The sequence below is a fragment of the Aythya ferina genome (assembly GCF_964211825.1).
Source record: "Aythya ferina genome assembly, chromosome: 6".
In the NCBI taxonomy this organism is placed as follows: domain Eukaryota; kingdom Metazoa; phylum Chordata; class Aves; order Anseriformes; family Anatidae; genus Aythya; species Aythya ferina.
The window spans coordinates 27,217,321-27,232,739 of NC_140303.1; the positions used below are offsets into that span (position 1 = coordinate 27,217,321).

At 45.6% G+C, this 15,419-nt stretch overlaps 1 protein-coding gene across 9 annotated transcripts in view; it reads left to right on the forward strand.

Moving 5' to 3' along the window:
- Window positions 1–15,419, forward strand: part of SEMA5B (semaphorin 5B) — a 260,702-nt gene that overhangs the window by 62,070 nt on the left and 183,213 nt on the right. For 8 of the 9 annotated variants that reach the window (XM_084522998.1, XM_084522997.1, XM_084523002.1 and 5 more), the window contains one exon: window positions 7,857–8,080. The exons of the other annotated variant lie outside the window; for it this stretch is intronic. The gene's annotated coding sequence lies outside the window, so the exon portion shown is untranslated. The remainder of the gene's footprint in view (window positions 1–7,856; window positions 8,081–15,419) is intronic. 9 annotated transcript variants of the gene reach the window in all.

Sequence of the window (15,419 nt, forward strand, 5' to 3'; positions counted from 1 at the left end):
TTGCCCAAGGGACCCCTTGGAGTACTAATGTGAGATAGAGTGAGGCTGTGGGAGGCACGGCCTGTGGGATGCAGCTCTTGGGTTCAGCTCTGGGCTCAACCTGTGTACCCACAGGGACAGCCGGGGATGGGCTCCATCAAATGCCCTCCTTTCTAGCCCTTGGCTCCAGGGAGAGCTGCTCCTGGACTCTTGTTTAGGAGGCAGAAGTAGATGCTGCTCTTCGTGGTGCTCTTGACGTGCTCTTCCTGTGCTCTTGCACAGGAAAGCTTGGGACGCATTGCTGTGAGTTGCAGCAAAATAACAGGAATTTCACAAAACTGATAGGCAATATGGTGATGAGCCATTTATGATGAAGTGCCTCAACGTATCCAGATCATTTTGAACATTTTGTTTCTTCAAGCCAATGTCAAGATCTTTCTGTATCCTGCAATCTGGAGCTCATTAAGTGCATGACGCATGGAAAACTGTGTTTGCCTCTTAATACTGGAATAGTGGGGAAAACAAGTTCTTAACCCCATTTCGTGTCGGACACCTTCTGCATTCCAAATTCAATCCGTCTCATACACATGTGCTCACTGTGTCTAGGTGTGAATATGAAAGGCAGGCTCTGTGCAAAAACCTCCCCTTGTCAACACTTGCTTGAAGGTAAAAGGACAAAATACAGAAGCCGCAGCGCTCCATCCGCCTGTCACGGCCTGAGGGATGGAAATGCCCCCGTGCTGCCAATGTTACAAACGGGTATTGCTCCGGAGGGAGATATTGAAGGATGCAGTGCATTTCAGAGTTTGTTGTTGTCTGCTTCAAAGTGAGGAGAGAATCAATAATTTGTTAGCCTGTTAGCTGATGGCTTGTCCGTGTGCCAGCTCCGGTGCCCTCCAGGAGAAGCTGCCAAAGTGACCGAGGGAGGAGAGAGGGATGTGAATCTCACAAGTCATTTTCCTGAGACGCTTACGTGGGAATCCTTTAGAGCCTCTCAGTAAGGACAGAGACCTTTGCAGGCTCAATTTCTGTTTGAGCAATTCCTTTTGAGGTCAGTAGACCCAATGCTGGTGTCTTTTTACCTCAATGGGATTTGATTTTCCTTCTTTCACATCCTGGAGGGGAAAGAGCCCCCAGACTGGCACCAACACCCCCACCTTGTATTTTTAATTGCGACACAGTCCCTTGAAGCCATAAGCAGTGTCACACATAGGAGCAGGTCAGAGCTGGGGTGCTGGTTTCTGCTATCCTCCAGCTGCCTTCCCCTTGTGCTGTTGTAGCAAAACCCCATAACAGGCCCTCGTCCCTGCTTTGCGAATTATGGGATGCCAGCAGTGTCCTCAACAGAGATTTCTCCTGCCTGTCATTTTTTTCCCCTCTTCCCCTCTGCAAGTTCAAATGTGTCTCCTTTGTAATGGATTCAGCCAAAAGCTTGTGCCTCTTTATTAACCTTCAAATAAGGGTCCTCCAGCTGAGGGAAACACAGTTCTGCAGGGCTTGTGGTGTAAGAGTCACTGCTGGTGTCACGCAGCTGTTTAACGTCCTGGAAATGGAGCTGCTGCTTTTTGCTTTTCGTTTGGTTTGAGGCTTTTTTCTTTGTGGTAAAGAGATGTAAGTTGTTCGTTTTCTGCCTTCTGCTGAGTGACTTATAAATGGCCTGTGCAAAGTTGGCTCTAGAAATTACAATCAGAAAAATATATAGACTGTTGGGTTGTTTTTATGGATCCCAGTTCATGATACGGGGGAGATTCCATTATAAACTTTCATTAAAAATAAAGGAGGAACACTAAAAATTCTGCTGCTGATCCAGGGAAAGTAAAACTTCGTCAAGGCAACTAACACTGAGCCATCTTATACTTTATTCCCTGCTGTTTATCTAAAGCACATTTCTTACATCCAATAGATTTGTACCTCTGGCAGCTTCTATCTCCACGAGTTTAAGAGCCTTTGACTAATGAAGACCAGAGAGATTTCTGCCACGCTGCCACAGCCCCACTGAAGGAATCATTTCCAAGTGGTTTGCTCTCCGGGGGCACATAAGGCCAAAATTAAAAATAACTAGCTAAATAAATAAGCGCCTGTGTACATATACATACATGTATTTAGATGTTCAGATTATACTTATATACATATGTATAAGTTTGTGTAGAAAACCCCTTAGCTTCAAGCAGCTTCGGGGGGCAGAGCGTGCGTACAGCAACACGGTCTGCTAGGCGGGTCTCGGCCGTGTTACAAGCTATTTGCAAATTAATCGTGGAAGAAATCTAAGCAGTCTGATCCTACGGGTGAATAAACGTGTGTGTTTGTGGGAGCGCATGTGCACGCATGCAGAAAGGGGCTGCGAGGGAGGCCTGCGCTTGAGCTGCTCAGACAAGTTTTGTTGCTTCGGCCCATTGGTGCCGGGTTGAAATAGGGGAGCTGATCCTATTAAGGTGGCTCAGAAATGGCTTTCCAAAATGGCTTGTGTTCCCACACTCATTTGTTTCCTTGATTCACTTCAAAATCTGTTCCCCTTGGCATTTACACAGAGGCACTGAAGGATGTGTTGTTACCCTGTGGTTGTCTGTGACAAAAGGTGGTTTGGGGTCTGGATCAGAGATGGATTTACGGGGAAAGCATGCAAGCCAGAAAGTGGCTGTATGAACATCACATGTGGAAAGTGAGAAGGTATATGCTTGTGAAAGAATGCCTCGAGTTAAACAAATATCCACATGAAGGCAGAGGTAGCTCGACTGAAACGGCTGTGCTCCCTGTGCTGATGTTGGCCGGGACCTGACTCCACAACAAGTGGGAGTGCAAACACCCGCACCAAATCCTGGCCGTTCACACTGAGAAGAGCATACACGTGCTTCATCCTGGTGTGGCAGCATGGGCCAGAGCCTGTTGTTCCCCTGCAAACCTGGTTTCAGCAGGGCCTAACTTGTGTAGGGGTGTTTGTGGTGCCACAGGGGCAGAGCCTCTTCTGAGGCCTTCAGTGAGCGTACCCCGCATGTGAGAGATGCAGGGCGAGAGCAGCCAGGCTTGTTCGTGGACAGTAACAAAATGTCTCCTGTTTTAGCGTGATGTGTCTGGGAAGAGCAGAGCCGGGCCTGAGGTCTGAAGCTGGGCTTTGTCAGGACAAGAAATCCATTACTGTGCTGTCGGTGAGAGCCTGCCTGTGGCATCGTGCACCAAGATGGTGCTGTCAAGTTCGGAAAGTAATCACCAGGGGTAGATGACAACATGAAAAGAGATGCGAGTGGGAATGAATTTAGCCAGCTTCATCTAAAGAAGTGTTTAATGGCAGGATGATCATCATAAAGGCCATTTAGTAGCAGGAAGAGGAGATGACACGTAATACATGTAGTAAGTAGCACAAAGAACAATGAATGCAATTTAATAAAGGGCAAATTCAAACTGGAAATGAGGCTAAACTTTTGGATGGTTCAGGGCAGGCAGAAAGGGAAATCATTTGCTTAATGAGGTAGTTATGACAAACTAGGTAGAAATATTCTGGTTTCCGAATTCAGCAAGCATGGAATTGAATCTTTCCTGCGTGACACAGTGGGTTCGGCCGGGCACGCCGGCGGTGCTCTGTCAGCCTTGGCCGTCGTGACCATTAGTCGCATTAATAATCCATGTTGGAATAAAGGCACTACAGCAGCAGCATTACATGTGGAGCATCCTTCCTTCATCTGTAGCAGTGAAGAAAGAAATCAGATTGTGTTTTTTTTGTGGCTTCACAGTAAGAAACAAAAAAAAAAGTTAAGTGTGCTGCGCTCGTACTAGCAGAGATCTGAGGACCACAGGGAGATTTCCAGCCCCACAGCATTGGTACCTGGTCACAGCCGTGTTGTGGCGTGGCTGCTGGGGATGTTTCCTAGGGCTGCACGGGTGCCTGGCCCTCCCTGCATTGCAGGGCCAGCTGGATGCCCCCGAGGAATTTCTTCAAACCCCGGCCCTTGTATTCCACTCCGGCTGCTGCCTCGAAGCAGAGCTGACCTGATGGCTGGTAGCGATGCAGCGGTTGATCTTAATTAACCACCTACAGATCTCCCTGCTCCGAATGTGCTCGTGCCCTCCTGCCTGCTACGGCTCTTTATTAGGAGCATGTCTGAAAACAGCCTCGAGTCTGTGTTGCTGCGAATGCTTTAGGAAAAAAAGAGGCCATAAATGCATGCTGCCAGAGCCTCGCAGCTGAGGCGAAGTGGCCCAGATGTATTGCTGGTGTGAACGTAGTGAGATGAGGGAACAGTGCAGGAACCGATACTGGTGTTTGAAGCAGAGAGCCCAGGATGATGAAGAAAAGTGGTGAACAAAAATGTTAATCTCTTTGTGGCGCAAATATACAGTTGATGTTCCTGGCCATATTTTAAATACATTGAAAGGCCTGAAGTACCTAATTAATGAGGTTTCATAGGGATCCCAATTAACCACTAATGGTCACCAACTGCAGTGTCTGAAAATGAAGTGAAATGAGGGGATTCCGTGCGTGGAAACCGCTTGTATTGTCCAACACAGCTGATGATCGCCGTGCTTAAGTAACTGAATTCTCATAAGGATTTGAGCTGCTTGAAAATAAATGCAATTTCTTCAGGACCTTGATAGTGATCAGGAAGTGAATGTAAAACTGTGATCTCATGTAATTTGGAAAGTTAATGTAATAATCTGATTGGCAGAGCTTGCTAGGCATCTAACTGTATACTGAAAAGGAAAAAAAATTGTAAGGCATGGATCTGTGCCAACAGCAATGGAGGTGGAGAAGACAGTCGATTTTATTCCATAAATCATCTGAGATGAAAATGGGTGGTGTCCCAAAGAGAAATAAAACAGAGTGCTATTTGCGAAGAAAATAGGTCAGTCTAAATAAAAGCGTTGGTTGTTACATGCTACAATAGATATATGTTGGAGAGCTGGTTGGAAAATTAATTTATTCCTGTAAAAACATAGCTCTTATAGAAGTCTTTCTTCAAGCTTTGAGATTTTCTTTGGAAAAAAAAAAGTATTTTATATTTATATATATATACATATCAGTTTCCATCTACCAGGAAGTTTCAGATGGAAGCCTGGTTTCTGGTCAGTTTTTTTCTCCCCCATGCAAACACATGCTGGCAGGATTAGGTGTCTGTACTGGAGTGGACGTTGCTCCCTCTAGAGCAGAAATGAATCCCTTTTTACAACCCATCGTGTTTTGTCTCTTGGTTCTGCTTTGTCCTGGGCTGGACGTATGGGTTTTCCTACCTGTTAGCTCTGTGTCCCCATCATGAGTTTCCAAGCTTTGGTTTCCAAGTTTCTGTTCCAGTTGCATGTTTGTAAGGTGCTCTAAGGGCTTATCATACCAGATCTTCTCTACTCTTTGCAGACAAGCTGAAAATTAGCAATAAAGTGTTCGGTGATGTTCAGTGAAAGCCATGACAGAAGTTGCACAAGCAGTAATTGTCAAGGAAAGAAGCTGTACAGACTGAGGAAAGGAGACACAAATTGTCAAGAGCGAGTGCAAGGCACATTTTTCTGAAATAACTCATCTTTTTGGCTGGGGTCAGAGAACAACAATCTCAGATTTAATCCGTCCCTCGCATGAATCGCTGAAGTTGTTGAATAATAACCCATAAAATGTATATTAGCAGAGTTGTGCCAGGACCCTAGGAAAGGTAATGCTCCCTGGGTGTTTTGTGGGAATGTTTTGGACCTACATAGCACATTACCAGCATTCATCAAGTAATACACAGCACGCTTTGACTAACTGGGGAAGTTGAGTTGTCAGCAGGAGGTCAGAGAAGATGATCTTTTGGTTCCTTCTTGCCCTAACATCTCTGAATAGCAGCAGTAGATGCCCCTAGTGATGCTCACAGAGCACGCGCGTGTTTGCTCTGAGTTGCAGGAGGCTGCGTGATCAGCATGCCGACAGGCGCTGCGCTGCTACAAGGTGGAAGCGTGGCTGTTTCAGAATCTGTTGGGGTATTTTATATCGCTTATGCAGGTGGGTGTCTTGACACTAGAAAGCAGAAAGTTGGCTGGCAGTGTGCTGCTGGTTGCAGGTCATTATTTAAGATGTGGGTATGTGCATCTCTCTGAATAGCCGGTGCCTTTGTGGCTTAGACTTCTGGCTGAGATGTGGAAGACAAATACTGGAGGCTGCGGTTAAATTAGGCAGCGTGGAGAGTTATACTTCAAGCTTTTAGGCTGGGACATCGGGTTCCTGCTTGGGGGTTCAGATGTGAGGTTGTCTTTCCCTAGAAGATCTCATTTTTATTCCCATGTGGAATGGGAGATGCTCTGTGGAATGAGAAAAGTTGTCTGTGTTGCTGAACTCTGAGCTTGTTTCCTGTATCTTCACCCCTTTAACTGGGTGTCAGTCGCCTTTTTCTTGGTTAGATACCATAGACCAATTCCCGTCTCTGTTCTGGGTCTGCAGTTGAGCAGAGCAGTTCATCACCAAGGGAAAATAAGTCTTTCTTTATAACTGCTTCTCTTCATTTTATCTCAGCTTGTCAGTGTCTGGCAGATTCTCCATCCTTTACGCCATTCCTCTGCAGCTCACTTCACAGAGCAGTCATTAGCTCTGCATATAGGGCAGGCAGGGCGAATTCGTTGCTTCCCTGAAGTTTCATTCACTCTTTCTTGGGTTGCCTTTGGACTTTATATTCTTTGTAGGCTGAAAAGGGCTGGGTACTGCTCTGAATTTGGTCTTCGCTTTGTATATTCTTAATGCTTCTAATTACTGCTAGACTGGACTGACCTAAAGTGGTATTGTAACTGTGCCTGATGTTTCTGTTCAGAAAACATAATGCTGGCATTTGAATCTCATTTTGTGAAGTTTGCTTGTACTGTTTAGAACAATTTGAGGAGATTTACAATTGCTTGTTTTGTAATACAGCCACGAAGAATTAAGGGAAGGCTTTAAAAGTAATCTCTCTTTTTCTCCAGCCAAAGAAACACTGTTATGTTTTCATCTGTCATCTTTTTTAGGGTCATGGTTTGGTCTCTCCCATGTTGCACTTGATGGGCATATATAAGTGCTGCATCTGAGTAGTTCGCAGAGGAATTTGGCACTTTGATTTCTAAATACAGTGCCAAACGTGCAGAGAGAACAGCGGAGCTTGGTTACAGTGGAGTCTATGCAAATATGGGAATTACATTTTCAGGAAAAATGACTATGAGAAGAGAAGGCTTAGAAATCGATTGCAATTAAAGTTGTAACGGGCTTGGTGCTGGAGATGGATAGCTGCTAGCTTTGGATATTTGCTAGCTAGGCAGAAACTCAGAAAATGGTGTTTTCTGAGAGCAGAGATACAGAGGAAAGATGGCTTTATGTTTAAGGCTCTACACTGGGGCTCAGCAAATTGACTTCCCTTCCTTTCCTGGCTGCCTCAAAGGATGCCTCTGTAGTCCTGGGGATGATTACAAACTTTTTACCATATGTTTATGCTGCCTCTAAGTGATCTGGAGCCTCGTTTTAGTTGGGGTTCATGAAATTCTAGCCTACCAAATAATATTTACTTACTAGTCTCTACCAGAAAGTAAACATTCTTTGGAAAAACTAAACTGAGTCACGTTTATACTGAACAGGGATTCTGTGCTCTAGGCAGTGATTGATGACAAATAAGGCCTTGGGAGATGATGACTATATCAGGCTGGATGCTCAGACCAGGCATGGGATCATTAAAGTTGCTTCAAAAAATGTTGGGGGGGGAGGAAGAAGGGAGAAGGGGAGGAGATGCTGACCATGAGGGCCACGGGCTATTTTCCCAAGGTCCCATAACTCAGGAGAGAGGAAGGGCCTGACAGAATCAGAGAACCTTCCTCAAAGGGGACTTTATAACATCATTAGTGTATTGGCCAAATTCAGGCACACTTCAATATTAACAAAGGATTTTTTTTATTATTTTTATTTTTAGATAAATCATCTGCAAACGAGTTTATGAGAAAAATAGAAGGAAGAAGGCCAAAGAGGCATGCCAGAGAAGGAAGCTTGCAGAGTCCAAGGGGTTCAGAGAAGACTGCAGTGGGACTGCCTCTGAGAGGGAGCGTTTACATCACTAATTCTTGAAGGGCTTACCTTCTGGGACTCTGAGCTTGGATTGCTGCCGCAACGTTTGTCTGGGACTTGGCCTCTGGGCTGGTGAGTTAGTGATGGAGTGATACACGTCTCGTGTGCTGAAACATGATGTTTTCAGGTTGCTCACTGTGAGGAGTTTTGGTCTCTGATCCTTCTGTTTCTCCTGCTCCAGTGAGGACAGGATGTGTCATGCAGCAAAGAAGGCAAAGGATCACAGACATTAGATAAAGGGTTTTCCAAATGCCTCAGGGCTCTCTTAACACTGTCATCATTGGACTCAATGGGACTTTCTCCCCTGACTGTTGGGAGCAGGGATCTTGTATTTCAGCCTGTAAAGTAGGTAGATTTCGGCAATCATTTGGATACAAAACATGTATATATGTCTGCTGCAGTGCAGGGAGGTGATGCAGCTTTTGCAGATGCTGTTTAGCGGTAGGAAAGTAGTACATTAGCAAGGTAGGTCAAATCCAGCCCCTAGTTATACCAGTTCAAATACAGAATAATGCTGTTGGTGTGTTTAGCCAGAATTTGTTGTTAAACAGATCCCTTCATTTTGCATTCACTCAGTAGAGGTGCATGTGATTGCACTGCGGGCAGGGGAGCGATGAATGGAACCTGATTAGTTTGCTCCTAGAATGTATCCCAGAGAAAGTAAATAGCATTGCAAAGGGTTAGCTTTGCAATATTGCTTTTCCACTGTAGCATTACAAGAATGTGCTATTTACCGTTTGTGCCCAGTTTGTGCTGTCTGAAACCAGGGAAAGTGTCCACTTTGGAGAAGTTGGAGCTTCTGTCTGGAACAAAACAAACCAAAAATTTTAAATTTCCTTATGGAAAATGGATTTTTGATTTTAACAGAAGAATAAAACGGTTCCCTCTGTTTTTGTAGAATGATGGACCCAACACAGAATTTGCCAGGATAAGCAATTTGGTCCCATCTTGGTGATTCATTTTCCTTTGGAAAGGGCAAAGGCATGTAAGTCCACAAGAAGTTGCTCCAGGGGAAACAGCAGCCCAGGAGTCCTCTGAGAAAGAGGAGGCATGAAGGAGCCACAATCTGATGGTTCCATTTGCAGAGAACTGTCCACGGAGGGGTGTTCAGTAATCCCCAGAAAGCCCACTCTTAAAAGCCCACTGCTGTCTTAATTTAGAGCTGATTGACTGCATATTGGGGATCCTAGAAGCCCTGTGACTTTGATCTTAAAATCCACTTGGGCTTCCAGTGCTGTGCCTTGTGGCACGGCTGCTGCAAGCCTGGGGTTGTTGGCCTGGAGCTGCCGGTGCTGGGACAGCACAAGCCCCATTACCTGTCCCCCGGACACAAACAGATCAAGCTCGGTTACCTCACACCTCTTTTTAATGGACCTGGCAAAACCAAAAGAGCAGCTGTGCCAATATATCAACCTTTACTGACAGAAGAGAGTCATGTCAGAAGTGCTGTGGGCAAATCTACTTATAGCATCTGGGGGCTGCTTTAGGAACAGCACAACGAGCAAACCTTTGCTCAGCGGGTTGCACGTCTCTGGTCCTCATTGTTCTGACTGGTGCTCAGCAGCTGTACCCTTTGGAGAAGCAATAGGCATTTTCTTTGACCAGAGATGTTTGCAGCTGTCTCCTGTCTCCCCTTGAACTCTTTTCATATTCATATTTTCATTGCTAATGAGAGTCTTGACTATATGCTAAAAAGATCCTCCATCCCTTCCAATTTCTCTTGGAATAGCTAAAGACAAAAGAAGTAATGAACTAAAGCTCCCTCTGAGTCTTTGACTCATCCAATCACCCAAATTAATCAGTGTTAGAGAGGAGTGTGCTGCTCGGTGTGACCACCCAGGGCGCTCTGTCTGGCTCCATGACTTCGGTTGCTTTGTCTCAGTATCACAGCACACATACGGTGCGAGATTGTGCTCTGTCCTCAGGTGCCCGCCACGCTTACCCGAGGTAATCAAACCAAATGCGGGCGAGAGGCAGCTACAACAGAAAATAACTTCCAGGCAGCTGTAGGCTTGGCGTAGGCCCTTTACGATCAAATTTTCACCTCCAGTGTAAATCCAACAAAGGAAAGAGTGTGCATGTATGTAGGCACACACCTGTTGGAAGCAGAATGTAGACCTAATTGTCTTCAGCCCGTATCCCCAGCCAGCCTCTGTGACCTCCTAGGTACGCATGCATGCTCATGGAGACAGCCTTAAATGAATACTGCTGGCTGCGCGTGCAATAGGCAGGAGTGAGAAGTGCCTGGCTCCAGTAGAAAAATGGCCAACAGTGGTGGGTAGCATCTGGGGGCGAGACTGGCCCGTAAGTCGGGGTTCCTCTCTTCCCCCCAGTTGTGCCACTGACTTGCTGTAAAACCTTCCCAATCACTCAGGTGAGCGAACCTCTGGAGGTTCAATTCTGCTTTGGTAAATCAGGAACAAGGATTCCTTTCAGCTGTGCCTCCCTAGGAGTGATTGAGCTGGGCTGACAGGCACTAAGGCAGTCTTCAGGGAGCAGCAGCGCTGAGGTTGCTCTAGTGAGCATTTTGTGCTAGGGGAAGAATGGATCCTTCCCATATTCAATCAGTAATCTCTGGGCATGTATACCCCCACTTCTACATTAAATACTCTTAGCGATTTAGGGATTTACTGTGTCTTTCCCTCTTTTATTTATCTCACATTCCCATCAAAAGGAGCTTAATTTTAGGCCATGATAAAACTTTTTAAGCACACTTTTACTGGATAAAGTCATTAAGAAATCTGCACATTTTTTTTTTTAAATAGTGACCCCATTCTTGCTTTCTGAACTATCTTGACTTTTTTTAAAAGGGAAGCAATAATGAATTTCCATATGGGCTATACCCTGTAAAAAGATTATCTCCATTTATTCTTTTTATAAAGTTTTCAGAAGGGAAGGCACTGTCCCAATGCACAGAAGCAATTTTTCTTTTCAATGGATACTGTGACTCAAATCTAAACCTTTGCTCTCAGAGGAACACTTTTCAAATGTTTACTTACTGCTTGATTCCTGATAGGCAGGCTGGAAAAAAATCAGATGAGGTGTTGCTCCTGAAAGTTATACTGCTTTATATTGTTTGAAAGGCAGAGATTGAGCTGATTTGTCTAGCAGCTTGCCTTTTCTCAGCTGGGGGAAAGAGTTCCTTTGTAGCTCAGGCTTTTATCAACAGTCCAGTAAAAGTGTTTTATATATATACATAAAAAACATACACATTTATATAGAGCCTTTCATCTTGATGGTTCCAAAGTAGTTGAAAATTTGTCAAATAATTTGTCAACTACTTTCCTCAAAAGTTATCTCTAACTTCAGCACAAAACCGGAGGTATTTCTGTGCTGGCTGAAGCTATTTTTGCTACTAATAGCTTATTAAAGTAACCATCAGAGTTGTAACGCATGGATTACAAAATTTTAAACTAAGAATTTTTGAAACTTTTTCCTAATCATGTAAGAGGATTTAATCAAACGTGAAGCTGCTTTCTTGTTACAGTGAGGCTGGGGGGAGCTGGGGCACGAGGTGTGCTGAGCAGGAGAGGATCTGCACTGTGTGTTTGTGGTGGGTAACCGGGGAAAAAAAAAAAGATAAATAATACAGCACTGAAGACAAAACCAGGGTCGTGGAAAGATCCCCTTTTGACAGATGCTTGGTGACAAATTCCTCTTCTGCAGCACAGCTGGAACAGATTGGTGTGTATGGGTGAAAACTGTGTGAACAAACAGGGATGCCTGTCCCCCTCTGCTACCCCCTCACCCATCACGGGCTTGCCAGGAGAGGATTTCTGCCTGGGGCTGGTGGTGCTCCTCACAACCTCACTGGTGACACCATGACCTTCCTTGGAGACTTAAAACTGAGCAGCATTTTCCTCTCCTGGAAGGGCTCTGCCTTCACACGTCCCCCGTGCTCGCTCTGCCTCCGTAAGGCTTCGTCACAGGATCCTCTTGGCTGCTGAACCTTTTCCTTGTGCAAGTCGCTGGCTACCTCGTTGCAAGGTGACTAAGGGTTTCGTGCTGGGATCCACGGCAGAAGCGTGTTAATGGAGTCAAGTGCTATTTGTTGGCTCCAGTGCATTTCACTGCGCCTTGGCGCACTCGTGCTTCCTGTATGAAACTTGGCTGGAGGTGTCAGAACTGCAAGACATCATCCCAAATTCCAGCTGGGATGTGTAACTTGGCTACATGACACTCTCCCCTCTTTGCCCCCCTTAGCCACTTCCCATGTTAAATAGTTTCTCAGGACTCCAAGGGGAAGGGGGAGATGATCTCCAGGCAAATGATTCTGATAAGTAGAAAAAATGTGTAAATAAACTAGCCATGATTAATAGTAAGAAATTGTCACTTGTCTCACATGCCTGGAAGTTGTGGCTTGCTGAAATGACAGCCCTTGTCTTGCTGTTGCGGGGCTGGGATGCAGAGAGTGAATGCTGGGGGTGGGATTTATTTGACACATATTTTCAAACTGGGAAAAAAAAAAAAAAAAAAGTGTGATTTATTTTCTTTTGCTGCAGCCTGCTCCCAATTTTCAGTTTACATTAATAGCTATGGGAACAGCAGTTCTTACTGCCATATACTTTAGCTATTAACACTGTGTCTGGTTTGACAGTGCATCTCTTAAATTTTTTTTTATTCCCTTGTGATCATAAAATATGTATCAGCCTTCCTTTTTAATCTCCTTTGGCATGTCCAGCTAGTTAATGTGCAACTTTCCTCCTTTAGGATTTGATTCTTCTAGCGTCATACACTTAACTAGAAGAAACAAACTGTCTACTAAAACTTCCTCTTGTTTGTTTGTTTATTTCTTTTTAAATTTTTTTTAATTGGGAACTTGTTTGAATTCATATTTAATGGAATTATTTCTCCGGGAGCCCCTAACAGCTTTCTCCCCGAAATGTTTGTTTCATTGATATTTTAATTGCTGTAATAATCAGCATGCAGAATAAGAGGTCTTTCCCCTAGCTCAGTAAATCCATACTGGCTGAGTAAAGCATGTCTGTGATTTATGTGCAGATAAACAGCTTTGGATCCTGTCCAATCACTTCATCAGTTTTAATTCGGCTGCCTAATCAGTAGCAAACAGGAGGTTTTTTTTTTTTTTTTTTTTTTGCTTTGTTTTGTTTTTAGCAAGGTGGGGGGTGCTAATAGAGGGTTTGGCATAGTCCCCAGAATGGCAGAGATACTCCCCATTTCTCATCATGTTAGTGTCAAAGTCAGCTCTAACTTTCTGAAAGAGCTTATAAGAAGGGATGAGAAGCCAAGGCCTGCCTTTAGGCTTTTGGTGGTATCTAAGGAACCATGCAGATATGCAGTCTGGAAAACAAGTCTGCTCTTATCTCATGATTTATAAAGGACATCCCTCGGATGCCTGAGAAACGTGGAAAGGCTCGTATGGAAGCAGATTTTATTTCCTGTGTGTGCTTAGGAGTTGATGCCTTCAAGATTAGTTTCTCAGCAATCAGGTTGCTGCTGTTGCTGTTTCCTAAAAGTCACGGTGACTTCAGTGTGGTCTGGGAGGCGGAGGTGCCTGCGGGGAGGCAGAGCAGCACCAGAGGGAGGAGGATCTTTCTCCCTCCCCTTCCCGGTTACATTGGGTAGGACAGACAGACCCTGGCATCCTGCTGGAACAAGCACCATCCTCTCTCCTCATCTGTGCCGCTGGCCGCAGTGTGTCAGGATGGGGATGGGGCAGGGTGCTGCTCACTGCTGCCATTTTCGTCTCCATTCCTGCCCTGCTGTGCTGCAGGTTGGATGCTTAATGCTCGGTGATGAAGCACTGGGGTTTGGGGGACAAATGCTGCACATACAGCTCTACAAGAGAACAGCTCCTCCTGCAGCTCTGTGCAGCTGAATAAGGGCAGGGTTGGTACGTCCCACTGCCACCTCTGCAGCTCCATCCTACGGGGTGTTGTGACACATGGGCTGTGTGCACGGTGTTGTAAAGGCCAGGGTGATCCAGATGCCCCCAGACTGAGGCTCTTCTAACTTTGGGCTCAGGACCAGAGTTCCTGACCTCATTTTTATCTACCGTAAGCTAAGCAACTGCCTACTAACGATAAAACATTGGACCGTTTACATTATTATCTGTTGGTGCCATGTGTCCAGAGGTGAAGTGTTCCCTGATTTATAAGCAGCCTCTGAAGGATTACAGAGAACAACCCCGTTCTGCTCACCAGATCTAGGGCAAGCAATATCACCCACAATAATAAAGCTTGCCTAAAAAACTTAGCAAGGTTTGACTAGCACACCATGGCTGGGTGTCTCTGAGCCTTGTTGGATGTCCTGGCTGCCCTCTATTTCCATGGATAACCGTGCCTGGCCACTTCCCTTATGCTGGGAGGCTGCAGGAGATGTTAGATCACTGTTCTTCTGGATTTATTTCTGCATCCTTCATAGCAGCCCGTGCTGGTAAGCCAGTGGCAAGCTGGGGAAGCAGTGCTAGGCTGGGTGGCCACCACTGGGCCAGTTTAGGAGATGGGTTTGTTGGGAAGGAGAAGACATCAGTGTTGCTGCTCTATCTTCTTGGTGGTTTACATCATTGCCCAAATGAGACCCAACAGCTTTTTTTCCATTTCACATTAACCCCCACCAGCTCCATGTTTCATCATTACCAAGACCGTAAGGAAAATCCCAACCAGAGCTGTTAAATTCAAACTTTTTTTTTTTTTTTTTTTTTTGGCTCAGCCTTAATTTCCTGCACACACCCATAGCTGCGGGGGCTTTAAATAGAGCTTTGAATCATGAAATTCGGAGAATTAGGCTGGGCTGGAGGGAAGGGCAGTAGACTGGGTTAGAGGCAGTTTGGGATCGGTTCGCAGTGCAGATGTGCGTGTCCCCAGGGACCTCGGGCGAGGTGTTTAATCCACCCGCCGTGCTGGGCTTTGTCGGGCTGCAAAAGGGCAACAACACCTCCCCGCCTTAAACTGGGTAAAACACGTTACGGGAGGGAAGAGATTCAGCCCCTGTGGTGGCTCTGGCACAGCTCCACCTCCAGTGTCACAGAACGTGAAGGTTTTTGGGGTGTCTGTGAGCGGTGTTGGGCCTGTGTCCTGCAGGGCCAGGGGAAGGCAGTGCGCTGGCATGGCTGGGGGACAAAATGGCGGCCGCGGCCCTGAGGTGCCAGCCTGGCCAAAATTAACGTGAAATGAACTTCCAGAGTCCCGAGAGTTTAAGACAATCCCGTCTATCGACTGCTTTAATGGAGAGGTAGGAATGGCTTCGTGCTGTAACCTGAGAGGGAATTCAAACATCTGACAAGTAATTTCAGGAGAAGGCTCAGTTTCCGGCAGATCAAAGGTGAGTGTAGGGGATCCTCTATTCTCTGGCCAGAAGGGAGCTGTTATGCTTAGCGTTTGGCAGTTTGTAGCCCAAAAATCCTGCTGGTGATCAAACCCAAGGGTTTCTGCTGTCCAGTGGCTTACAT